General features: G+C 40.5%; 1 long non-coding RNA gene across 2 annotated transcripts in view; it reads left to right on the top strand.

The window, feature by feature from the left end:
• The window catches only part of LOC138667301 (uncharacterized), a 46,829-nt gene that overhangs the window by 319 nt on the left and 18,547 nt on the right, over positions 1–27,963 (top strand). For both annotated transcript variants that reach the window (XR_011318699.1, XR_011318698.1), the window contains exons 2-3: positions 1,602–1,872; positions 14,523–14,707. This is a non-coding gene — a long non-coding RNA (uncharacterized lncRNA). The remainder of the gene's footprint in view (positions 1–1,601; positions 1,873–14,522; positions 14,708–27,963) is intronic.

Here is a 27,963-nt window from a genome sequence, read left to right as displayed (position 1 = left end):
AATCACAGAAAAGTTTTCAGAGAGAAATTGAATAATATTTAATGATATATGAATCGTGGTAATAATATTAAATGATACAAAACACTTTAAAATATTTCTACCAACTTCAAGTAGAAAATAGACGTTGGTCTTCTTTTTGCTTATATCCTGAGCTTATATATTCCTATCCACTATTTAAAAAAAAAGAAATATTGCCAACTCTTGGAACCACCTTCCTTCATATTCAATTATAGTTTTAGTTGATTATGTAATTTAATATTACTTTTATTATATTGTTCTATTAAATTATTTAATTTGAACAATACGGCGCTTTATAAAATGAATTCACCCTGATCATAAATAGATAGTCGTTATTCCACTTGATACGTTTATCAACTGGAATAATGACTAATTATTTATGACAAGAGTGAACTAATTTTATATAGCGCCATATTGTTGAAATTAAATAAGATAGTCGTTATTCCAGATATATATATATATATATATATATATATATATATATATATATATATATATATATATATATATATATATATATATATATATGTAATTAACTGGAATAACGACTATTCATGTCCGAGGTGAACTCATTTTATACGGCGCCAATTTGATTTTTAATTGAGACAATCTGTTTGAAACTGAGAGAATGATGCAATCTATAGAAAATGGAATAATTAAAATAATTAAGTGTCTCTATACATACTGCACATATATAATAAATATGTTCTATAAATATATATAGAATAAAGTATATATATATATATATATATATATATATATATATATATATATATAAATATATACTGTATATCATTTAAATTATTCTACACAAAATTCAGAATAGAATTTTTTTATTTGTTATAAAGTCTTACAAGTTTACTTTTAGTTTGCTATATTCATATTATTATCATTAGTAATTATAATTATTATGCTTTTTTAATCTATTAATCATACATTATTCACTCCTGAGTTTATGTAATAGAGTTTTCTATACATAGTTTAATATAATGCACACAGAATTATATATATATATATATATATATATATATATATATATATATATATATATATATATATATATATATATATATATATATATATATATATATATATATATATATACTTTATTTCCATGGAAGACTTGATATATAAACATATGCCACCATTTCATCATAGCGTTGTGCTCCCTCTCTGCTCTGTTCACATTGCGTTAGTTCTTTTCCCATTATGCTTCCAATGCGTTTTAATAGTGTAACGTGCAGCTTTATTCAATTAAAAAAAGAATAGAATTGAAATTTGACAGTACAATAAGACAGATCATAACAGTACCGTCACAGATTTTGGATCCTATCAGGGCATCCACTGATGCCAGTGTGTACAGAGTGTTATTCACTTGTGTAGCATTTACTAATAATCATGTTTTGTTAATGACTATTCTGATCAGTCAACTTATTCTAACATGTAAAAAAACGAAAAAACATTTTAATTAAAGGGGTTTTCTGTTGAAAACAAGTGATAGTTGATACCTTACTGATTAGCGGGGGATCCTACTGCTGGGACCTGAAGTGATCGGTAAAACAGGAAATTTTTATTCTTGACAGGGCATTTTAATTAATCCACATTACAAAATGGTTGGATGCCCGACAGCCAGTCCATTCATTCTCTATGGGGCTGCTGGAAAAAGCCAAGCGCATCGCACGGCAGATGAATAGAGCGGCGGTCAAACATCCGCACTCCGGCTCCATTCTAAAAGGGATAACGATCCTCCGTTCTGCCGATCGGTGCGGATCCCAGCAGTTGGACGCCAACCAAACAAGACGTTACCACCTATCCTGTAGATAAGTGATACCTTGCTTTCACTGGACAACCCCTGTAAGTAAAAACTTAATGATTACTGATTATAAAATGTCATTTTAAGAACAAAAAAAAATGCCTTCAAATATCGAAATTGCTGCATGTAGAATTGGAAGGACCTTTTTTTTTTAAACAATAATACGCAATTCTCATAATAATTGGATTATTAATAGGAACTTCCTATTTTCCGTCCTTGGTGAAATTTTGAAGGTAACATGTGAGACCTCCAAACTAGCGCCCACCTAATGATAAGAAGTTCTCAGCGATGATCTTCTAAGAAAGTTGGTATGAGGGAGAAAACCATTAATTGTATTGTAACTGCGGTAAAGAGTCACAGGGGTGGAGTCATTTTCCGGAACGGTCATGCTAACCCCCTCCTGTCTTTACTGAACTCCCACAGGTCAGATATACCATCACAAGCCACTTCTATGGGCATCCAATGCAGTAAAAGTCAATATGCCAGCCAAATCTTAATGCACGTGTACTAAACAGTGCTAGGGGTAGCCTGGGATTATTTGGGATGTTAATTCAGGTGGGGGCCAGCCTGCACGACTTCTTCAAAGAGAGGCTCCACCCCTATGACCTCTTACTGCATTTTTTATGCAGTATTTTTCCACCCTATGCTGAATCTCAGAGAATAAAGGAGATAATCATTGGGCCCCTACTAAATAACAGATTGGTGTCACTTCAGGGTCCTAAATCCCTCTGAAAAGGTTCCTTTTAAGGGCACAATGTAGTATTTTTTTTTTTTATCAAACAAGTGTTTAAAGGAGAAATAACACAGGAAAAAGAAAAAAGGTAAAATGGGTCAAGCACAATGAAAAAGAATTAATACATCTTCTTAGATAGATCAATTCTAATAATGCTTGGAACACAAAAAAGCACCATTAAAAACATATAAGATCGCAGAACAGCAGAAATCTAAAAACAAGACCCACAAAAAAACAAAACAAAAACACAATAATGAGTGTCAGGGTCAAAAATACTGGCAAACCCGTAGTGTAGAAAATACAGCATATTACATACCAGATGAAGTGACAAAGTGCAAAAAAAGGATCTGTGCAATTCATGAGGTTCTAAAATGGTAAAGGAACCAAACAAAACATGCCGATAAATAATATAATAGACTAATATATTCGGAAATTATTATAAATATTATCAATGTGGACAAAAAAAAACCAAGAAGGGATGCCAAAAAAAGAATAAGGGGGTATGAAGGGTTTCAAAGAGATATCCCATCAGGGTAACCACTGTGAATATGTCCATTTAGAAGGGGGTCCTCAACTCTGCACCCCAAAAGAAAAAGATAAAGAGAGGGACCGCTTAAGTAGGCAGCATCTGTCACCTTGGTAAACCTGGTTTGTGTAAGTAATAAAAGAGCAACCTCTTCGGCCATTCCAGTCTGTAGTGAAAATTATAATCGAATGATAACTACCCCAGGAAAACCAGCGGTATTACTCAGGTTTAACGGGTTATCTGTAATGGACAACTCCTTTATTAACAATGTCAAATGGAAATGTAAAAAAAAAAAATTATAATAATTCCGAATTTATGACTTAAAGGCTGTTACAGCCCCAATTTAGCATTATGTTCTGTATCTAAGCTACAAAGTAGAGGAATTAAAGGGAACCTGTCACCCCGTTTTTTCAAGAAGAGCTAAAAATAGCGTTAAATAGGGGCAGAGCTGTGGTTTACATTAGTGTATTTTGGAGCCTTTATTCCCCACCTATGCTGCCGAAATACCTTTGTAAAGTCGCCGTTTTGGGCTGTCACTCACGCTGGTCAGGTCATATGGGCGTGGTGACAGCGCTGTTTCTCCCCCAGATCTCCGTTGGTGGCGTAGTGGTGTGCGCATGTCCAAGTGGCGAATCCACTGCGCAGCTTCAAGGAAAATAGCGCGGTCTGCGCTATTCAGCCGTTTATCGGTGGGTGCAGCCATCTTTGTGAGGCCGCATGTGCGCAGATGGTTCTTCTCGGCTTCCCGGGGCTTCAGGAAAATGGCCGCGGGATGCCGCGCGTGCGCAGATGGAGATCGCAGCGGCCATTTTCCTGCAGCCGAGATGCGAACTCGGCTTCAGGAAAATGGCCGTCGAGATCGCCATCTGCGCACGCGCGGCATCCCGCGGCCATTTTCCTGAAGCCCCGGGAAGCCGAGAAGAACCATCTGCGCACGCGCGGCCTCACAAAGATGGCCGCGCCCACCGATAAACGGCTGAATAGCGCAGATCGTGCTATTTTCCTTGAAGCTGCGCAGTGGATTCGCCACTTGGACATGCGCATACCACTACGCCACCAACGGAGATCTGGGGGAGAAACAGCGCTGTCACCACGCCCACCTGACCTGACCAGCGTGAGTGACAGCCCAAAACGGCGACTTTACAAAGGTATTTCGGCAGCATAGGTGGGGAATAAAGGCTCCAAAACACACTAATGTAAAGCCCAGCTCTGCCCCTATTTAACGCTATTTTTAGCTCTTCTTGAAAAAACGGGGTGACAGGTTCCCTTTAACTGAGCTCTCAGTATAAAAGTTGGATCTATCGCTGGATTTTACTTTACAAACTACATACATTTTTGAATTGATCGCTTAGACCTGAAGAGGCTGAACTACTTACTGAGACAATCCACATCACAATGACCCTATAATCTTTTTTTTTTTAATCGATTTTGTGCCGCTTAATAACGAAATAAGTCCAAATGGAAAAAAAAATTGATACAATGCTCATACTAAAATCAGAATTATGAAGCCATTCTAACAAGAATTTTCAACATAAGTTTTCTGGCCCCATCAGGTTTAAGGAATCTATTAACTAATGAATGGAGTTTGAATTGTGACAGATCTTCTATAGCAATATTACATACAGAGTGAATAAAGGAGGGCAAGGTAGGGAGTCTGTGTGGCGAAGGGTCAGCTAAAAGCTGCAGGTCAGGACAGAATGTACCGGGGGTATACAGCGCAGCTACATGCACAGCAGCCGGGATGTTACTAAGGACGTATAGATGAACATATATTTTAACCTGCTTTTTGGAAGACTAGAGATAAAAAAAAATATCTGAATTGGTATTTCAAATAAGAATTTATATGGGCGTATGGGTTTTGACCTTGGTAGCCATAAATGACAGTCAGCAGACAAGGGGTAGCTTGTGTTAAAAGGACAAGACTGACCCCAGAGGTGATGGTAAGAGGTGGGAAGCCACCAAAAGTGCAATATCACCATGACATAGTGTTTAACGCCAAAAAAGGTTTTGACAAAGTACATTGTGTGATGGCGCCTTTGCAAAATCATTTATAGGACATAGAGATTTGAGCCATTCTTTTCCTATATATAGGCATTTGCGGTCAATTTACTAATTATTTTTACTTGCAGCAAATTAACATAAAATTGGTCACTTTTACCATGATGCATTTTACTTTTTTTACTCAGTCCTGGAACTTAAAGCCACCGTCCAGCTTGATATAAAAATATACTATTATTTGAGGAATGCTTAGTAAAGTTATCTGGAGTCCTGCTTTTTGCACCAATCTGCCTATTCCCTGACTTTTCTTTCATTCCCCTACCTGGCTGCAGCGCTTTTCATCCTACACAGTGTACACTGTACTGAGGGAGTCTGAGACACACCCCCCTGCTCTCAGATTGGCCAGCATGTTTTAGCATAGCAGCACTGGCCAATCAGAGCAGAGGGGAGTGTCTCGGACTATCACTGCACAGTGATAGAAGTCTGAGAAGTGCTACAGTAATATCTGGAGGAAAACAAGAAAAGACTAAGAATTGGGGGATGAAAAGTATAAGCGTACAAAAAAAAGAGGGCACTGGGTGACTTTATTAGGCATTTTTCAAAAAATATTACACTTTTTTTGTAAAACTGGAAGATCCCCTTTAAGTTTACAAATTCCTGTGTCTAACCTACTCTTGTCATGGGCTCATCAGCAATGCCAATGTTAGTCTTTTGGGGAATTGTGCTCCTGCTAATATCTGACTGTTATGATGATTGTGTAAGATTATGGTTGGGTTCTTAGATGTAGAGATTTCCTTGATTTTTTCATATTGATCCTAATCTGACAGTAGGAAGTGAGTCGGAGGCCAAACAACAGATAATAATTCCTATTTATATGTAGTAATCTCCTCCGCTACTGAACTCATCCAACCACGTAATTAATTAAGATTAAAGTTGTATTCTTGATTCCGCTAATGAAGGTTATTATTTCTATAACGGAAAAGTTAAACAATTTTCCTTTATACTTTTTTTTTTTTTGTCAATTCCCCACAGTTTTTTCAAGCTTTCTGCCTGCTGTCATTCAACAGAAACCTTTACTGTTTACACCCAATGGATACAAATCTGTTCTTGTCATATGTGATGGATACGCTGTAACGCGGCTCGTTACAGTACAGCGATTAGCGCTGTGTCTCGTAACAAATCGAGGAGCCGTCCGTCCATCACGAATGACCGAGACGGATTTTTATTCCTGAAAGTGGAGGGGATGAGAGTAAATTGTCAATCTTTGTAGATAACACAAAACTTTGTAGGATAATAAAAATTGAGTGGGATAGTATAATATTACAGTACGACCTGGATAAGAAGTCTGCATGGGTGGGTAATATACAGAAATTCTATTAATTAATATACATTAAATGGAAATATACCTGGGATTACAGAACATGAGAAGGACTTGGGTATTCTGGATACAAGTAAACTGTACTCAATGTCAGGCAGCTGCTGCAAAAGGCAACAAGATTTTATAGCTTTTAAAATGGGAGATACAATGTTGTTATCCCAGTGTAATATTACCCCCTTATAAAAGGTAATATAACTCCTTTATACAAATAAGGTTACTTCTCTATAAATACAATATTACTCCTCCAAAAATGTATCATTATTACCCCTCTATAAATTAGATCTTGAATATGGAATCCAGCTTCGAGTTCCACATTTTAAAAAGAATATTGAAAAGCTAGAGTCAGTTTAAGGCTATGTGCACACGTTGCAGATTATTTGCGTTTTTTTTAGCGTTTTTGCGCTATAAAAACGCTATAAAACCGCAAATAATCTGCATACGTTATATAATGAACATGTAATTCTAGGAGAATAAGTGATTTAGCCTTGCTGTTGTCTTCGGTCTGGGGAGACCGATTTTGAACTTTGGTATTTTTTGGGGTGTTCAAGATGCGGTTCTGAAACTTGTGGTTGATTGACTTAAATGAGGATGGGTCGGTCGGCCACGGGTTTCAGAGCCGCATCTTGAATATTTTAAAGAATATTGAAGTTCAAGGTCGGTCGTTTTTGACCGAAGACAACAGCAGGGTTTTTAAAGAGATGTATGGATAAGACAATGGACAATACTCCCCTTTTAATATCGTTATTATTGATAAATACAGCAGTGACTAATTGTAGAAAGAGATGAGTATCTCCGTCATTAGCTGATTGTCTGAGACGGTAGAAAAAATATTTATCACTTCAATAGGAAACACATCTCATATAGCGCTGTAAAACGTTCTACTAGAAGAGTATATAGATGAAGAGTATGATCACCTGTTCAGAGAACGTCTTATGTTGGTAACAAGGATAATATACACTCATCATGGTAAAATTACCAGAGAAGACCTCAGATGCTTAGTCATAAAGAAAATATCGGCATCACCGCCAGAGTCATATAGGCATCATCGCCACAATAGAGCCATTTTTAAGATACTCCAATAGTTACATACGCATAATAGCATATCAATTGGTTGTTGTCAGTTTACAAAATCTCAGATATTTGGGTATCATCAAAAAAATCGGCATCACCGCCAGAATCATGTAGGCATCATCGCCAAAATGAAGCCAGAATTACCATATTCAATAATTATGTACAAGTGATGGCATCACCGCCAGAAAATTGTGGGCATCGTCGCCAGAGATATAATAATCCGTCAGTATAGATAGATGATGGCATCACCGCCAGAAAAAGTAATTCATTCAGATATATATGAAGGCATCATCACCAGACAGTAGCATATAAATCAGATTAGTAAAAAGATAATAAACACATGTGTGGCCAATGCAAAGGATTGGCGCGTGATTTATTTCTACCAAAGGATCAGGTGATATTCAGTACGTGTGGAGGAAAGGCAATTCCTTAATCAAATTAGGAAAAGGGTTCTTTACAGTTAGAGCAGTCAGACTTGGAAAGGGTTATTTACAGTTAGAACAGTCAGACTAGGGAAGGGTTCTTTACAGTTAGAGCGGTCAGACTAGGAAAGTGTTCTTTACAGTTAGAGCAGTCAGACTAGGAAAGTGTTCTTTACAGTTAGAGCAGTCAGACTAGGAAAGGATTCTTTACAGTTAGAGAAGTCAGACTAGGAAATGGTTCTTTACAGTTAGAACAGTCAGACTAGGAAAGGGTTCTTTACAGTTAGAGAAGTCAGACTAGGAAAGGGTTCTTTACAGTTAGAGCAGTCAGACTAGGAAAGGGTTCTTTACAGTTAGAGCAGTCAGACTAGGAAAGGGTTTTTTACAGTTAGAGCAGTCAGACTAGTGAAAGGGTTCTTTACAGTTAGAGAAGTCAGACTAGGAAAGGGTTCTTTATAGTTAGAGCAGTCAGATTAGGAAATGGTTCTTTACGGTTAGAGAAGTCAGACTAGGAAAGGGTTCTTTACAGTTAGAGAAGTCAGACTAGGATAGGGTTCTTTACAGTTAGAGAAGTCAGACTAGGAAAGGGTTCTTTACAGTTAGAGCAGTCAGATTAGGAATGGGTTCTTTACAGTTAGAGCAATCAGATTAGGAAAGGGTTCTTTAACAGTTAGAACAGTCAGACTAGGAAAGGGTTCTTTACAGTTAGAGAAGTCAGACTAGGAAAGAGATCTTTACAGTTAGAACAGTCAGACTAGGAAATGTTCTTTACAGTTAGAGCAGTCAGACTAGGAAAGGGTTCTTTACAGTTAGAGCAGTCAGACTAGCAAAGGGTTCTTTACAGTTAGAGAAGTCAGACTAGGAAAGGATTCTTTACAGTTAGAGCAGTCAGACTAGGAAAGGGTTCTTTACAGTTAGAGAAGTCAGACTAGGAAAGGGTTATTTACAGTTAGAGCAGTCAGATTAGGAAAGGGTTCTTTAACAGTTAGAACAGTCAGACTAGGAAAGGGTTCTTTACAGTTAGAGCAGTCAGACTAGGAAAGAGAGCTTTACAGTTAGTGCAGTCAGACTGGGAAAAGGTTCTTTATAGTTAGAGCAGTCATAATAGGAAATGGTTCTTTACAGTTAGAGAAGTCAGACTAGGAAAAGTTCTTTATAGTTAGAGCAGTCAGACTAGGAAAGGGTTCTTTACAGTTAGAGAAGTCTGACTAGGAAAGTGTTCTTTACAGTTAGAGAAGTCAGACTAGGAAAGGGTTATTTACAGTTAGAGCAGTCAGACTAGGAAAGGGTTATTTACAGTTAGTGCAGTCAGACTAGGAAAAGGTTCTTTACAATTAGTGCAGTCAGACTAGGAAAAGGTTCTTTATAGTTAGAGCATTCAGACTAGGATAGGGTTCTTTACAGTTAGAGAAGTCAGACTAGGAAAGGGTTATTTACAGTTAGAGCAGTCAGACTAGGAAAGGGTTATTTACAGTTAGAGCAGTCAGACTAGGAAAGGGTTCTTTACAGTTAGTGCAGTCAGACTAGGAAAAAGTTCTTTACAGTTAGTGCAGTCAGACTAGGAAAATGTTCTTTACAGTTAGAACAGTCAGACTAGGAAATGTTCTTTACAGTTAGAGCAGTCAGACTAGGAAAGGGTTCTTTACAGTTAGAGCAGTCAGACTAGGAAAGGGTTTTTTACAGTTAGAGCAGTCAGACTAGTGAAAGGGTTCTTTACAGTTAGAGAAGTCAGACTAGGAAAGGGTTCTTTATAGTTAGAGCAGTCAGATTAGGAAATGGTTCTTTACGGTTAGAGAAGTCAGACTAGGAAAGGGTTCTTTACAGTTAGAGAAGTCAGACTAGGATAGGGTTCTTTACAGTTAGAGAAGTCAGACTAGGAAAGGGTTCTTTACAGTTAGAGCAGTCAGATTAGGAATGGGTTCTTTACAGTTAGAACAGTCAGACTAGGAAATGGTTCTTTACGGTTAGAGAAGTCAGACTAGGAAAGGGTTCTTTACAGTTAGAGAAGTCAGACTAGGATAGGGTTCTTTACAGTTAGAGCAGTCAGACTAGGAAAGAGAGCTTTACAGTTAGTGCAGTCAGACTGGGAAAAGGTTCTTTATAGTTAGAGCAGTCATAATAGGAAATGGTTCTTTATGGTTAGAGAAGTCAGACTAGGAAAGGGTTCTTTACAGTTAGAGAAGTCAGACTAGGATAGGGTTCTTTACAGTTAGTGCAGTCAGACTAGGAAAAGTTCTTTATAGTTAGAGCAGTCAGACTAGGAAAGGGTTCTTTACAGTTAGAGAAGTCTGACTAGGAAAGTGTTCTTTACAGTTAGAGAAGTCAGACTAGGAAAGGGTTATTTACAGTTAGTGCAGTCAGACTAGGAAAGGGTTCTTTACAATTAGTGCAGTCAGACTAGGAAAAGGTTCTTTATAGTTAGAGCATTCAGACTAGGATAGGGTTCTTTACAGTTAGAGAAGTCAGACTAGGAAAGGGTTATTTACAGTTAGAGCAGTCAGACTAGGAAAGGGTTATTTACAGTTAGAGCAGTCAGACTAGGAAAGGGTTCTTTACAGTTAGTGCAGTCAGACTAGGAAAAAGTTCTTTACAGTTAGTGCAGTCAGACTAGGAAAATGTTCTTTATGGTTAGAGCATTCAGACTAGGAAAGGGTTCTTTACAGTTAGAGCAGTCAGACTAGGAAAGGGTTATTTACAGTTAGAGCAGTCAGACTGTGGGATGCCCTACTGGAATAGGTAGCAATGGTAGACACAACATCAGCATTTAAAAAAAGGGTTTGATGCTTTACTTGTTTTGGGTTATTATAAATAATCTTGAGATATATATTGTAAATTGGCTGAGAAAGATTGAACTTCACGGACCTGTGCATTGTTTTTTTAAACTTTGTACGTAAATAATAAATGGTTATTACAGAATGACAGCAAGGAAAGATCTTAAAAAACACAAGGATTTCGGCAGAAGGTATATGGGAAAACTGTATAACTTGAATAAGTTATATTTAAACGGCTGAATTTTAAGGTTAGTTGAAGACTCTCTGTGGGTCATTGATGAGCACTAGTAATTATTAACTAGGACCCAAATTATCATTAACTGCAGAAATGTTGTCACTTATTAATCCATCCTTAACTCTGGAGTCCAGAATCTTTTATTTAAGCTTTAAATATTTATTAAATGGAAAAAATATATATAAATATTTTTAAAAAATGTCCAATTGAAAGTAGAATCGGCTTCCTTTATACTTAGGCCCTTGCTATAGAATGACGTAAAGCCTGGCACACGAGGATTACATGCAACTTCTGCAACATTCAGTTTAGTTTTTCATGAGAACGGAAAAGTGCAATCAAGTGACTGTCGGTCTACTCAAGGTTTGACATGTTCTGATGTGCAGGAGAGAAGGAAATCAGCGGCCACGGCTGTCAAGTAACACAAGCAGATTAAAAGAAAAAAAATCTAAGCTGAAGAAAGTAGCAGAAGATTTCATATTGTGTAATGTCAATATTATTGCAAGCCAAATAAGAGATGTCGTTCTTCCTTCTTTTGATTTAGCATCGTCGTTGCCTGTACTCATTCACCTCCTTGCCCTCTCTCTGTGGGTCCTTGATTGGAATTCCGCTAGTTCTGAACTATTCCATATTGCTAAACAAAAGTTCACTACTAGCAGAACTCGGTCACGTACCACACTGGCAGCCAGGGGGCAGCGCGAGGTAAGATGAACGCTTAGCAATATCCGGGCCATCTTCTGACTTCAGCAGGAGGTTCAAGCGCCAGGTCCTTGTGTCCTTAATCCAAGGCCCTGGCTGAACTGGCTGCTACTATGTGACTCCTTCATCGGCTTAAGTTCTGGTGTCGCCACAGGAATGTATCAGTTGTTTAGTTGTCTTTTACCACCTTAGTGAAAGGAATATATAACTAAAAAAATATATATATATGTTCTTGAATTATTATTTATTTTTCATGTGTCTTTTAGGAAGCCTGAACTATACATAGAATCTAAGACCTGAGTTTTTGTTGCGGATTTCAGCTTTCAGCAGAATCATTAGCACTTATTGTGTGAAAAGGAATTATTTTACATAGGACATACAGTAACCATTATCATCAAATCTAAAACATTATCTTCGTCATTAAATACAAGGACGATACAGTGAAGAAACTGACATAAGAAAAAGACAAGAGAGGCCACACAATATAGTATATAGAGGAACTTCGCATCTATAATAGTCAACACAGCGCCATCTGCTGTCTGCTCTCAGTAGGCCCTTAAGTAGAAGCCTGCAGCTGTTGTATAATCCATCAGTTATCACGTAGACAACCATTTTAGTTCATGGAAACATTTCCATTTACAGTAAAAAAAAAAAAAAGTCACAAAGTAATGGAAATTTTTGATTTTTTTTCCCCTTCAATCACATCGTTGGTTACGTTCTGTTCAGCTATTTCTTTACTATAAATATTGCTATGTTCTATTGCGGATATCCATAAGGTAAACACTAATGACTGCCATTTTAGATGTTATATGTATGAGAAGGGTTCACACTCCTGCATGGAAAATGTAATTAATGCGTGAGAATGGGAATCACGGTAAACCCAGGGACATAGATATAGAGCAGGGATCAAAAACTTGAGGCACTTCAGGTGTTGTGAAACTACAACTCCTAGCGTTTCCTGACAGCCGTCTCTCAGCTTGTGGCTATCAGGCAATGCGGGGAGTGGTAGTTTTACCGCAGCTGGAGTGCCAAATGTTGCTGAACCCTGCCATAAGGGGTGAATAGATAGCAATTGTAACCAGCCCTACCACCTGAAGTACAATAGATGGCTCATAGTAGATAGGAATACCTTTAACAAAAATATTTATTATGCTTCTGGGAAGACATACTCTCTGGGTTTCTAGGCTAAGTACATAGGCTTAAAGGGTTATTCCCAAAATAACAAGTAATCTCCTACCCAAGGCATAGGAATTAACTTCCTGCTTTCTGGGGGGGAGGTCCGACCGCTGGGAACCTTAGCAATCCCAAGATCAGAACCTTGGAAGCCCTGTTCTCAGGATCACTGGGGATCCCAGCAGTTGGACCCATAGGGACTATAAAGTAATCCCCTATTACTGGGTATATGGGATCGTTTGATATTTTAGGAATAACCCTTTAAAAGGCTGAGCTCTACAGAGGTATCCTTCTTCATCTTTTCTGTTGACTTGACATATCCAGAGATGAGTTGAACGAGATGACCAGCTTTAAAAAAAACAAAAAAAAACAAGAAAAAGTTTAGCGGTACTTTATGCTACATGTGTCTATACGCAATGATTGTGCGGTGTGAAACGTAGCACAGCTGTGCAAGTGGTGCGCAAGTAGGTTCCCAGGCCAGTGAATATATAAATAAAACTTGGCGCTCAACTTAACGAGAGAGTCCAAAGGAAATGTTTATTGCAGTCTGTCCAAGATTGACAAGAGACGTTTCAGGCCTGCAAGGACCTTCGTCAGTCTAGCAGTCATACAAAAAAAGATTTACAATAAAGCGCAAAATTACAAAACAATAAAGTGTCATAAAAAACAAGTAAACAAGAACAACTATGAGGACAACCTCATATCCTAGAGCCAAAAAAAGCCATGCCAGGAGGGGAAATAAAGGGTAAAAGGGAGTAAGGAGAAAGGGTACCTACCCAACTGCATAAAGGAGGAGGTACCCTTTCTCCTTACTCCCTTTTACCCTTTATTTCCACTCCTGGCATGGCTTTTTTGGCTCTAGGATATGAGGTTGTCCTCATAGTTGTTCTTGTTTACTTGTTTTTTATGACACTTTATTGTTTTGTAATTTTGCGCTTTATTGTAAATCTTTTTTTGTATGACTGCTAGACTAACGAAGGTCCTTGCAGGCCTGAAACCTCATATGGTTGTCCTCATAGTTGTTCTTGTTTACTTGTTTTTTATGACACTTTATTGTTTTGTAATTTTTCGCTTAATTGTAAATCTTTTTTTTTGTATGACTGAAAGACTGACGAAGGTCCTTGCAGGACCGAAACGTCTCTTGTCAATCTTGGACAGACTGCAATAAACATTTCCTTTGGATTCTCTCGTTAAGTTGAGTGCCAAGTTTTATTTATATATGTACGCAATGATTGAGATGTGGATTCTTAGCATGGTGCAGTGATTTATTGATATTGAAACTTGATTTCCTAGTGAAATTCATAGAAACGTAAAGGTGGGCAGACACATCCGTAACTTAGAGATGGCTAAACAACATTTTTAACAACTTGAAGAAAAACTTCAAATATCTTGCTGGTGATATATTTTATAGAGGAGTTTTAAAATGATATTAACTTGTAGAATTTACCAACCTTGTGACCGCAATACTGTGCTAAAAGAAGAGAAGGTGACACTAAACAAGGAAAATGCTAATTATTTGTTTTGTTTTTTTTACATAATTGTACAGGAAATGTCTTTATGCTCCATTAATGGAGATATTTTAAGAGAGAATGAAGATAAAGAAGTTTTGGAAAACCATACTATTCATTCTTGGAACAAAAACCTGTTTTGCCTTTTGGGATTAATTGACTGACTCTTTTATTCCCCAGGGATGAGCAGCGCTGGAGGTGTCCCTACAACCATCCATAGTTTAGCCAAGCCAAATGTCTTCATTGATAGATTATGGCTCGCTCTAGTTAGCCTTGGCACGTCTTCCTTTATCTATTATTGACTAGAACAATATTTCTGATGACAAATTTAGAGACATTAGAGCCACCGCTGGAAGGCACCGGAGGTGAGTATGAGTGTTATTATACGGGAGGGAAAACATAGGGATTCAGAAGAGGTTGTCCAAGAAGTGGACAACTAAAATATTTGGTTTTCAATCATTTTTATTGTTTTTTTTTTTTAAAAAAGTCGTATATACATGGGTAAGGAGAGAGGAAATAAAAAATTAGGAATGGGGTTAAGGAAAATATTTGTTGCCTCATTAGCATGTAGGTTTCCCTGTGGTCATTTCACAAATTCAGATTTATGAAGGATGGGGTGACGTGCCTTTTGTATCACGGGAAATGTAACGGTGATGTCCAGGAGATAATTATTAAGTTAAAAACAATAATAAAAGAAGTACGTGTTTTGGCTTCTGCATTGATGCTTTTTGGGTCTTTGCTGGTCTCTGCTTTCCAGTTCTCACCTTGTCCCAATGGAAATGGATGGAAGTGACTACTCAGTCGATCACAGATGAAGATGGGTCACCGCTGTAGCCAGGGATTGGCTAGGTAGACAGCATAGTGCCTCAGTGGATACCACTGTTTGTTGCTCAGTTGTTGGGTAGCACAATGGCTCAGTGGTCAGCACTGTTACTTTGTAACGCTTGGGTCCCGGGTTCAAATTCCAACAAGGAGAACATCTACAAGGATTTTGCATGTTCCCCATGTTCCTCCCACGACCAAAAACCATACTGATAGGGAATTTAGATTGTGAGCCCCAACGGGGACAGTGACGGTAATGTCTGTAAAGTGCACTGAAATATGATGGAGCTATATAATGTGTATAATAATATCTAGTGTGTCAAGACCAGCAGGAATTTGATAAGCTGTGTGGAACCATAGATCGCCATGACCTTCTTAACCCCTTCATGACCCAGCCTATTTTGACCTTAAAGACCTTGCCGTTTTTTGCAATTCTGACCAGTGTCCCTTTATGAGGTAATAACTCAGGAACGCTTCAACGGATCCTAGCGGTTCTGAGATTGTTTTTTCGTGACATATTGGGCTTCATGTTAGTGGTAAATTTAGGTCAATAAATTCTGCGTTTATTTGTGATAAAAACGGAAATTTGGCGAAAATTTTGAAAATTTCGCAATTTTCACATTTTGAATTTTTATTCTGTTAAACCAGAGAGTTATGTGACACAAAATAGTTAATAAATAACATTTCCCACATGTATACTTTATATCAGAACAATTTTGGAAACAAAATTTTTTTTTGCTAGGAAGTTATAAGGGTTAAAATTTGACCAGCGATTTCTCATTTTTACAACGAAATTTACAAAACCATTTTTTTTAGGGACCACCTCACATTTGAAGTCAGTTTGAGGGGTCTATATGGCTGAAAATACCCAAAAGTGACACCATTCTAAAAACTGCACCCCTCAAGGTACTCAAAACCACATTCAAGAAGTTTATTAACCCTTCAGGTACTTCACAGCAGCAGAAGCAACATGGAAGGAAAAAATGAACATTTAACTTTTTAGTCACAAAAATTATCTTTTAGCAACATTTTTTTTATTTTCCCAATGGTAAAAGGAGAAACTGAACAACGAAAGTTGTTGTCCAATTTGTCCTGAGTACACTGATACCTCATATGTGGGGGTAAACCACTGTTTGGGCGCACGGCAGGGCTTGGAATTGAAGGAGCGCCATTTGACTTTTTGAATGAAAAATTGGCTCTACTCTTTAGCGGACACCATGTCACGTTTGGAGAGCCCCCGTGTGCCTAAAAATTGGAGCTCCCCCACAAGTGACCCCATTTTGGAAACTAGACGCCCCAAGGAACTTATCTAGATGCATAGTGAGCACTTTAAACCCCCAGGTGCTTCACAAATTGATCTGTAAAAATGAAAAAGTACTTTTTTTTCACAAAAAAATTCTTTTAGCCTCAATTTTTTCATTTTCACATGGACAACAGGATAAAATGGATCCTAAAATGTGTTGGGCAATTTCTCCTGAGTACACCAATACCTCACATGTGGGGGTAAACCACTGTTTGGGCACATGGTAAGGCTCGGAAGGGAAGGAGCGCCATTTGACTTTTTGAATGAAAAATTATCTCCATCGTTAGCGGACACCATGTCGCGTTTGAAGAGCCCCTGTGTGCCTAAACATTGGAGCTCCCCCACAAGTGTCCCCATTTTGGAAACTAGACCCCCCAAGGAACTTATCTAGATGCATATTGAGCACTTTAAACCCCCAGGTGCTTCACAGAAGTTTATAACGCAGAGCCATGAAAATAAAAAATAATTTTTCTTTCCTCAAAAATGATTTTTTAGCCTGGAATTTCCTATTTTGCCAAGGGTAATAGGAGAAATTGGACCCCAAATGTTGCAGTCCAGTTTGTCCTGAGTACGCTGATACCCCATATGTGGGGGTAAACCACTGTTTGGGCGCACGGCAGGGCTCGGAAGGGAAGGCACGCCATTTGGCTTTTTAAATGGAAAATTAGCTCCAATCATTAGCGGACACCATGTCACGTTTGGAGAGCCCCTGTATGCCTAAACATTGGAGATCCCCCACAAATGACCCCATTTTGGAAACTAGACCCCCAAAGGAACTAATCTATATGTGTGGTGAGGACTTTGAACCCCCAAGTGCTTCACAGAAGTTTATAATGCAGAGCCATGAAAATAAAAAAAAAAAATTATTTTCTCAAAAATGATCTTGTAGCCTGCAATTTTTTATTTTCCCAAGGGTAACAGGAGAAATTTTACCCCAAAAGTTGTTGTCCAGTTTCTCCTGAGTACGCTGATACCCCATATTTGGGGGGGTAAACTACTGTTTGGGCACATGCCGGGGCTCGGAAGTGAAGTAGTGATGTTTTGAAATGCAGACTTTGATGGAATGCTCTGCGGGCGTCACGTTGGGTTTGCAGAGCCCCTGATGTGGCTAAACAGTAGAAACCCCCCACAAGTGACCCCATTTTGGAAACTAGACCCCGAAAGGAACTTATCTAGATGTGTGGTGAGGACTTTGAACCCCCAAGTGCTTCACAGAAGTTTATAACGCAGAGCCATGAAAATAAAATTAAAAAATTATTTTCTCAAAAATGATCTTTTAGCCTGCAATTTTTTATTTTCCCAAGGGTAACAGGAGAAAATTTCACCCCAAAAGTTGTTGTCCAGTTTCTCCTGAGTACGCTGATACCCCATGTGTGGGGGTAAACCACTGTTTGGGCACACGTCGGGGCTCAGAAGGGAAGTAGTGACTTTTGAAATGCAGACTTTGATGGAATGGTCTGCGGATGTCACGTTGCGTTTGCAGAGCCCCTGGTGTGCCTAAACAGTAGAAACTCCCCACAAGTGACCCCATTTTAGAATCTAGACCCCCCAAGGAACTTATCTAGATGTGTGGTGAGCACTTTGAACCCCCAAGTGCTTCACAGACGTTTACAACGCAGAGCCGTGAAAATAAAAAATAATTTTTCTTTCCTCAAAAATGATGTTTTAGCAAGCATTTTTTTATTTTCACAAGGGTAACAGGAGAAATTGGACCGCAGTAATTGTTGCGCAGTTTGTACTGAGTATGCTGGTACCCCATATGTGGGGGTAAACCACCGTTTGGGCACACATCGGGGCTCGGAAGTGAGGGAGCACCATTTGACTTTATGAATACAAGATTGGCTGGAATCAATGGTGGCGCCATGTTGCGTTTGGAGACCCCTGATGTGCCTAAACAGTGGTAACCCCTCAATTCTAACTCCAACACTAAGCCCCCACACCCCTAACCCTAATCCCAACTGTAGCCATAACCCTAATCACAACCCTAATCACAACCCTAATTCCAACCCTAACCCTAAGGCTATGTGCCCACGTTGCGGATTCGTGTGAGATTTTTCAGCATCATTTTTGAAAAATCCGCGGGTAAAAGGCACTGCGTTTTACCTGCGGATTTACCGTGGATTTCCAGTGTTTTTTGTGCGGATTTCACCTGTGGATTCCTATTGAGGAACAGGTGTAAAACGCTGCGGAATCCGCACAAAGAATTGACATGCTGCAGAAAATACAACAGGAAAGAGAAGGAGATCCAGCTCAACGAAATAGTGAAAAATCCATAATTTATTTCACTCAAAATACAATGAAAGGACAAAACATCAGCATTTCCGCGTGGTATTTTCCGCACCATGGGCACAGCGGATTTGGTTTTCCATAGGTTTACATGGTACTGTAAACCTGATGGAACACTGCTGCGGATCCGCAATGGCCAATCCGCTGCGGATCCGCAACCAAATCCGCACCGTGTGCACATAGCCTAATTCTAAAGGTATGTGCACACGCTGCGGAAAATGCTGCGGATCCGCAGCAGTTTCCCATGAGTTTACAGTTCAATGTAAACCTATGGGAAACAAAAATCGCTGTACACATGCTGCGGAAAAACTGCACGGAAACGCAGCGGTTTACATTCCGCAGCATGTCACTTCTTTCTGCGGATTCCGCAGCGGTTTTACAACTGCTCCAATAGTAAACTGCAGTTGTAAAACCGCAGCGAAATGCGCAGAAAAACCGCGGTAAATCCGCGATAAATCCACAGCGGTTTAGCACTGCGGATTTATCAAATCCGCAGCGGAAAAATCCGCAGAGGAACAGAATACGTGTGCACATACCGAAACCCTAACCCTACCCCTAACCCTACCCCTAACCCTACCCCTAACCCTAGTTCTTACCCCAACCTTAGTGGAAAAAAAAATATTATTATTTTTTTTTTTTATTGTCTCTACCTATGGGGGTGACAAAGGGGGGGGGGGGGGCATTTACTATTTTTTTTATTTTGATCACTGAGATATAACCTATCTCAGTGATCAAAACTCACTCTGGAACGAATCTGCCAGCCGGCAGATTCGGCGGGCGCACTGCACATGCGCCCGCCATTTTGGAAGATGGCGGCGCCCAGGAAAGAAGACGGGCGGATCCCGGGAGGCCAGGTAAGTATAAGGGGGGGGGAGATCAGGGCACGGGGGGGCGTCGGAGCACGGGGGGGTGAATCGGAGCATGGGGGGGTGGATCGGAACACGGGGGGGTGGATTGGAGCACGGGGTGGGGGAACGCTGTGCAGGGGGGTGGATCGGAGCACGGGGAGAGGGATCGCTGTGCGGGGGGATCGCTGTGCGGGGGGGGATCGGAGTGCGGGGGGTTTGACTAGAGCACGGGGGTGTGATTGGAGCACGGGGGGAGCGGACAGGAGGGCGGGGGAGCGGAGCACAGGACGGAGGGGAGCGGACCGCAGATCGGGGGGCTGGGGGGGGCGATCGGTGGGGTGGGGTGTGGGGTTTCATAAGTGTTTCCAGCCATGGCCGATGATATTGCAGCATCGGCCATGGCTGGATTGTAATATTTCACCAGTTTTTTAGGTGAAATATTACAAATCGCTCTGATTGGCAGTTTCACTTTCAACAGCCAATCAGAGCGATCGTAGCCACGGGGGGGTGAACTACCACTCCCCCTGTCCCTGCAGGCCGGGTGAAATTGGAGTTAACCCTTTCACCCGGCCTGCAGGGACGCGATCTTTCTGTGACACAGCATATGCGTCACAGGTCGGATTGGCACCGACTTTCATGACGCATACGCTGTGTCACAGGTCGGGAAGGGGTTAAGTCAACTGTTTTATCCACAATTGGATGATGACATCTCATGGGCACCGTTCACCTAAGTGTCTTCACTTCCATGTGGCTTTTAAACTTTTCCTGGAGGAAATACAATCGATAAGCCACTAATTTCTATCTTGCTGCTATACAGACTATACTTACGTTGTAAATTTTAGTTTCTTAGTGCGCAATTTTGACCTGGTGGCGACATTTTTAGATGAAAACTTATACTTGGAGATTTACCTCTCCTGGCCTAAGACTACAAATTTAAAGGGGCTTTCAGGTTTTGGAAAACCTCTGCAGTTTGTTTTAATCAAAAAAACATATTTCTCTCCTTCCCCAGGTCTAGCACTCAGTGACACCAACAGTGCTGCAGTCAATAACTAAGCTCAGTGGCTCCAGACACTGAGCTCATTGATTGCACGCAGCGCTGTTGATGTAGCATCAGCACTGCAGACAATAATAGACATGGAGGAGACTCCGCGCCGGACCTGGGTAAGGTGGGTAAAGCTCTGTTTGTTTGTTTTTTTAAGAAACAAGCTTCAACCAGTGGACAAGTGTTTTTCGAAAACTGGAAAACCCCTTTAAAGGTCATGTAGGATCAAGCTGTCATTAAAAACAGCCTTGGACAGATAAGATGAGCCAATATGCAGGCAGTGACTTATGACTCACAAATGATCGATACCGATCAATAACTGTTCTATGGTGCTAATACAACTTCTGCCACATGATATGGAAGTAAAACATTTAGCAATATACAGCTTCAGAGATCCATGGGATATCCTTATTAATGAAGTCACGGGCGCCCAAAGCAAAAATTAATCCCTACAAAGAACCTAACAAAGATATAAGCCTGGAAGCCTCAAGGACCGTGATTTATATGATAAAATATGGATTCCTGTATTGTGAGTATGCAAGAAGGTGATACAAAATGAGAAGGGTTAATGACAATGGGGCAGTCGTGATCACATCATTGTGGACATTGCTGAAAGATATCACAGGTGCGGGTTTCGAAAAAGGGAAAAATATAATGAGGACTTAACGCTAAGACACTTCACTCTTCATTTTACCATTTAGAAGCTTTTGCAGACAAAGGACCAGAAACCTCAATTATCCTTTGCTCCATATTATAAGAAAGATAGCCTTAGATCTTTATGAAATGCAAAGTAAGCTGAGAAATGTAATATCTAAAGGACAAAACATTCACAGTCCATCTGAGCTTTACATTGAGCTTCTTCTATAATTACAGGGGCATTAAACGAGCAACATAAAGATATATAAAATGTTTCTGTATCAAACACATTGAGTCGGAACGCAGATGGAGTCCTGTAATAATACTTTTCGATCAGTTTCTCCATCAAAGCTTTTCTTACTAAAAGAATTATCTTTAATTTTAAAGATTATCATCAGGCATGCAGTTATACATAGCATTGGAAAGTACTGACATAAAGGTCATAATGATGACTCCAATCAAGGTAAAGTGGGACCATTCAGAGCTATAGATTATGTGCGAGAAAGAGACATTGATCTCAACCATTCAATTTCCTGATTTTTCTGCCCGTCATTATCTCAACAGGGTTCAGTTACAAAAGGAAGCTTTCAATTACACAAAATCCTTCTCGAAAACATCAAAGTAATAAAGAAAAGTTTATCTAAGTATATACGTAATACTTAGACATGATCTCTTGATAAACTTATAGATGATAATTTTACTACTCAGTCTCATAAACCTTTCTGTTTTACCAAATTAATTGGAATTAAACCAATATTAATCATGGGTAAAGACATTGCAAGTGACATGAAAACTGCTACGGACTCAATAAGGTTAACACCTTATCCTAGCACGTTCGCTCATCACTACAAGTAACTAAACTATCTTTTTTTAGAATTAGGTCCAGAGTGGAAAATTCTGAAACTTTTGTAAATTACTTTATTAGGGGCTTTGTCTATATTCCTGTAAAAAAAAAATTGCGTATAAGTGGCATCCAAACCTCGTTTTTTTTCCTAGTCTATTTTCCTGCCTTCAGCTGCATTAATAACAGTAGATACTCTGTAGTACAGATGATGGCAGTGATGAGGAAGCCCGTCTCCCCCGCTGAGTGTTCTGCTTAGGCCATGTTCACACTAGCAGTATTTGGTCGGTATTTTCCACCAGTATTTGTAAGCCAAAACCAGGAGTGGAACAATCAGAGGAAAAGAAACAAGTCACCACTTCTGTATTTTTCGTCCAATACTGAACGTGGTCTTTTCGAAACAGATACAGGGGCTTAGCTGACCGTTTCACTGCCATCATCTGTACTCCAAATGAATATGTTCTCATATCAATACATGTAGAGGAGCTGCGGAGACATTATCACGTGTTTCTCAACGCAGGCAGTGAATAGCCAGGCCTTTCCCCGGGAAGGAACAACCAAGGGAAGGGCAGCATCCAATAAAGGAAAACATCCAATAAAGGAAAACCACCTATGCCAAGCATGGTATCCATCCACAGACATCTGTTTCGAGATTTTTGCCCCTCATCAGTGTGGAGTAGGAAACTGGCTATCAGGAGCAGTGCCTAGTAGAAAGTCTATAAAGGCACGGATGATTGACCTCGTGGAGACCAAAACATCCAACACCGCAGAGACACCATCACGGCACTGCTCCTGATAGCCAGTTTCCTACTCCACACTGAAGAGGGGAAAAAACCCCGAAACAGCTGTCTGTGGATGGATACCATGCTTGGCATAGGTGGTTTTCCTTTATTGGATGTTTTCCTTTATTGGATGCTGCCCTTCCCTTGGTTGTTCCTTCCCGGGGAAAGGCCTGGCTATTCACTGCCTGCGTTGAGAAACACGTGATGGTGTCTCCGCGGTGTTGGATGTTTTGGTCTCCACGAGGTCAATCATCCGTGCCTTTATAGACTCATATCAATACAGAAAAGGAAAATCTGCGCTGGAAAAATACACACACTAGAGGACCATAAAAACTATAAAATGTTAATACATAGAACTCAAAACATGTAAACAAATAGAGAATAAGAAATTAATAAATAAAATAAAAATTAAAATAAAACCGGCACCGTCAGCAAATGGAAAAAAGGAGAGACAGCCCAATACCACCACACTATATTTACTTATAAACGATAAACACTATTGTGTCACTACCTGATGAAATCGTCCAAGGAAGATAAAAATAGCTGCGATATAGTCACTTGGAATGTCCCAAAAAGTCCATGCCTTGCGGCCGATGTACAGGAAGACGATAGAGCAGATTGTTCCGAAGTCTTGGATGCTTGCGGTGCCCGAAGAAAGTCAGATGAGATGAGTATCGCAAATTCTCCTGATCTGGATCACGATGGCAGGCACTGCCCCGGCCGGTGGCAGCGTTAGCCTGCGTGTAAAATGGCGCGTCCGCGCTACTGAATGGAGCCGTTAGGTGTACTGCTATCGCAGGACCTAATGTGACGTCACAATCACGTGGGGAACGTGCGATACTCATCTCATCTGACTTTCTTCGGGCACCGCAAGCATCCAAGACTTCGGAACAATCTGCTCTATCGTCTTCCTGTACATCGGCCGCAAGGCATGGACTTTTTGGGACATTCCAAGTGACTATATCGCAGCTATTTTTATCTTCCTTGGACGATTTCATCAGGTAGTGACACAATAGTGTTTATCGTTTATAAGTAAATATAGTGTGGTGGTATTGGGCTGTCTCTCCTTTTTTCCATTTGCTGACGGTGCCGGTGTAACAGGCCAAAGTAACCCCGTCCCAGATTAACCCCGGGTATAATTTGGCCTAGGCCAGAGTATACCCCGGGGTATAAACTGGCCTAGGCCAAACTATACCCGGGCATAAAATGGCCTAGGCCAAACTATACCCCGGGGTGTAAAATAGCCTAGGCCAAAGTATACCCCTCCAGGCCAGATTATACCCCCCAGGGTAAGCTGAGGGAAAGCTGCTCATTCTTCTAGGTCACAGCTCCCCCTCCCATCGGGCACTGCTCCTTTTCAAGCTCCTCCACCTCTGGTGACGCCAGGGATCTCCCTTTCTAAGCCCCACCCCCTCCCTATAGTCACATGTGACATGAAATCTTCAGCCCTGCTCGGGCCAGCTCGTTGTCTTGGCGCCTTGGATATGCTTGGAAAAGGGCTTTGTATACCTAGGGGGCACTGACGAGCACTGAGGGGTGGGTGGGGAACCCCTTTACTGGTTGCTATGGGATATAGCATGATCACTCTATCCTAGCAACACCTTGGATACGCTTGGAAAAGGGGTTTATCTATCTTGGGGGCACCATTGCAGCACTGCGGGTGGGTGGGGAAACCTTTTACTGGTTGCTATGGGATTTTACATGACCAATTTATCCTAGCAACGCCTTGTATACGCTTGGAAAAGGGGTTAATCTACCTTGGGGGCACTCTCGCAGCACTTAAGGATAGGTGGTTAACCCCTTAGGTGGTTGCTATGGGATTTTACATGACCACTTTATCCTAGCAACGGCTTGTATACGCTTGGAAAAGGGGTTTATCTACCTTGGGGGCACCCTTGCAGCACTGCGGGTGGGTGGGGAAACCTTTTACTGGTTGCTATGGGATTTTACATGATCACTCTATCCTAGCAACGCCTTGAATACGCTTGAAAAAGGGGTTAATCTACCTTGGGGGCACTCTCGCAGCACTTAAGGATAGGTGGTTAACCCCTTAGGTGGTTGCTATGGGATTTTACATGACCACTTTATCCTAGCAACGGCTTGTATACGCTTGGAAAAGGGGTTTATCTACCTTGGGGGCACCCTTGCAGCACTGCGGGTGGGTGGGGAAACCTTTTACTGGTTGCTATGGGATTTTACATGATCACTCTATCCTAGCAACGCCTTGAATACGCTTGAAAAAGGGGTTTATCTACCTTGGGGGCACTCTCGCAGCACTTAAGGATAGGTGGTTAACCCCTTAGGTGGTTGCTATGGGATTTTACATGACCACTTTATCCTAGCAACGGCTTGTATACGCTTGGAAAAGGGGTTTATCTACCTTGGGGGCACCCTTGCAGCACTGTGGGGAAGCCGGGGAACCCTTTTACTGGTTGCTATGGGATTTTACATGACCAATTTATCCTAGCAACGCCTTGTATACGCTTGGAAAAAAAACTATACCCCTCCAGGCCAGATTATGTAACTAATCTGGGGTTAAAGTTGCCTAGCCCAATTTATACCTCTCAGCTCATATTATACCCCAATGAAATCATTTGCATTGAGTGATATACACAAGAATTACTTAATGCTTCAACATTTTATTGAGAAACCAAACTGACAATTCTTAAAGAGTACCTCCCACTATACAAAACTTTTGGGAGGGGGGGCAATAATTTCTCATTAGCTATAAGTCACTTATCATGCAATGCAATTATCTGGGGCAACAAATCGCCCAACAGTCATTCTGTGTATTATGACATTTAGTCTAGCATGTCCTTGCTACCAAATTAATGTTTAAAGCTAAACACTGATAACAACATTGAAATGATCGTGCTTATTTTCAAGATACAGTGCATGTTCAGTTGTTGACTGCAGATTGAAGCTTGCAGGATATGTCAACCAATCCATGGAGTCACCGACGTTTGTGTAGATTATTATGTCGCAACTCAACAGATTCGCCGTGGTCATGATCTCTGCATCAGTTGCCCAGACTCCATCACGAGAGATTCCAGAGATGTTCACATATTCATTCACATTTTGGTTCAAGTAGTCCTGTAGTTTTTTTGTCAAGTCAGTTTTCATATGGTGGATGACTTTATCTCTGAGAAGGGAATGGTTGTCCTCTGTTCCTGTCAAGATGTAGCTGATGGCCCGGAAGAAGCAGTTTCCATCACCTTTGGTTTTATATGTACGCCGTGGTTGTTCAAGGTCTCGTCTGCATCCACAGTATACAACCTTACTAAACGTAAGGCCAAGAGTGGTGCTAAGATACTTCCTTCTTGAACTTGGTAGTAGGTTGAAAGCCTTAGTTTGCTTATTTTTCTGTGTGGCAGAGTCACTGGAATAATCATCATCGGATGGTGGAGAAGCCTCTTTATCCTGGTAAATCTTTAGGTTGCTGGTGTGGTATGTGTTGCTTAATATCTTGCCAGTTTTGTTGTTCTTAAGTTTTACTCGTCCCTTGGTCAAGGATTCCACAACTAAATAAGGTCCAATCCAGCGTGGTTCCATCTTTGAACCTATGCGTTGAATACGGCGCTGATTCTTGATATAAACTATGGTACCAGCAGTGATTTCTTTGTTACTTTTGTGTCGGCGATCAAAGGCACACTTCTGGTGTTCTTGAGCAGAGTGGATGTTGGTACTGACGTCTGAGTGCAGCTTTTTAAGAATGCTTGACAGTGTATTTAGCACATCAGGGGTGGCATGATCTGAAATGGGCATGGGATCCACCGTATCATCTTTTGAGGGATTAAGGTCCATGGGAAGCTTGGCCTTCCGTCCATACATGACCTCAAATGGAGTAACCTTGGTTGAAGCATGCACAGATGTGTGATAGGCAAACAGAACACCAGGGATGAATTGATCCCAGTTGTTTCCTTGGTCATTGACAAGCTTACTAAGAGCTTCTTTAAGTGTCCGATTATCACGTTCCCGCTGGCCATTTGTTTGTGGGTGGTATGCAGATGAAATACGGTGATCTGTTTGAAAATGTTCCATCAGGTTGTCAATGATCGAGTTTACAAACTCTCGTCCCTGGTCGCTAATCAGAGTCTCCATACAGCCAAGGCGACAGATAACGGAGTACAAAAAATTTGCCACTGACTTGGCACTCTTATCTGGGACAGCTGTTGCTTCAGTCCATTTGGAGAAATGATCAGTGGCAGCAACTATATATTTGTTGCCATTTGATGTTTCCTGAAGAGGGCCAATCATATCAATCCCAACTAAGCTCCATACTTTTCCAGGCACTGATATACTGTTGAGTGGTGGAGCTTCCTTTGTGATTTTGGGATTTATAACAAAACATTTTTGACAGGCTTTCACATACTGGTGAACGTCATTTTTCATTCCCTTCCAGTAAAACCGGTCAGAGATTTTGGCTAAAGTTTTATCTCTGCCAAAATGGCCCCCAGATATTGGGTTGTCATGACAGGCCTTCAGGATATTTGGCAGTCGACTTTTAGTAAGAACCTCCTTTTCCCTATGATAAACAATTCCTCCTTGGGTTCGATATGGCTTTGCTGTTTGTCTAAACTGGGACTTGGCATTTGCACGTTTCTCAGGAGGTAGATCGTAGGTATACTGAGGGTACCTTTGTTCTGTTGCAGTGTAGAATCTCAAAAGCTGGTCATACAATTGATCTTCCATGGTTGTCAAAATTGGAAAAGATTTGGTGTCATAGAGAGCAGAGAGGTGTCATAGAGAACATACAAAACAAGTTATCATTAACTATGCACTGACAGGACAGCGCCATCTACTGTCAGTTCAGATCTGCACACTTTTCAACAAATAAGCAATAGGGTGAGAAAAACAGTGAAGTGATAACATTATGGCCTAGAGAAATACTATAAAAACTATTTTATACCCCCTGGTATAAAGTTTATCCCCCGGGGGTATACTATGGCCTAAGTCAGCTTTTGAATTTTTGTGCTGTTTCCTTCCTCAGTAAAAGGGTTCCCCGGCTTCCCCACAGTGCTGCAAGGGTGCCCCCAAGGTAGATAAACCCCTTTTCCAAGC

The sequence above is a fragment of the Ranitomeya imitator genome, chromosome 2, assembly GCF_032444005.1.
Source record: "Ranitomeya imitator isolate aRanImi1 chromosome 2, aRanImi1.pri, whole genome shotgun sequence".
NCBI lineage: Eukaryota > Metazoa > Chordata > Amphibia > Anura > Dendrobatidae > Ranitomeya > Ranitomeya imitator.
Note: the sequence above shows the minus strand (reverse complement) of the source record. Positions and strands in the feature narration are given on the sequence as shown.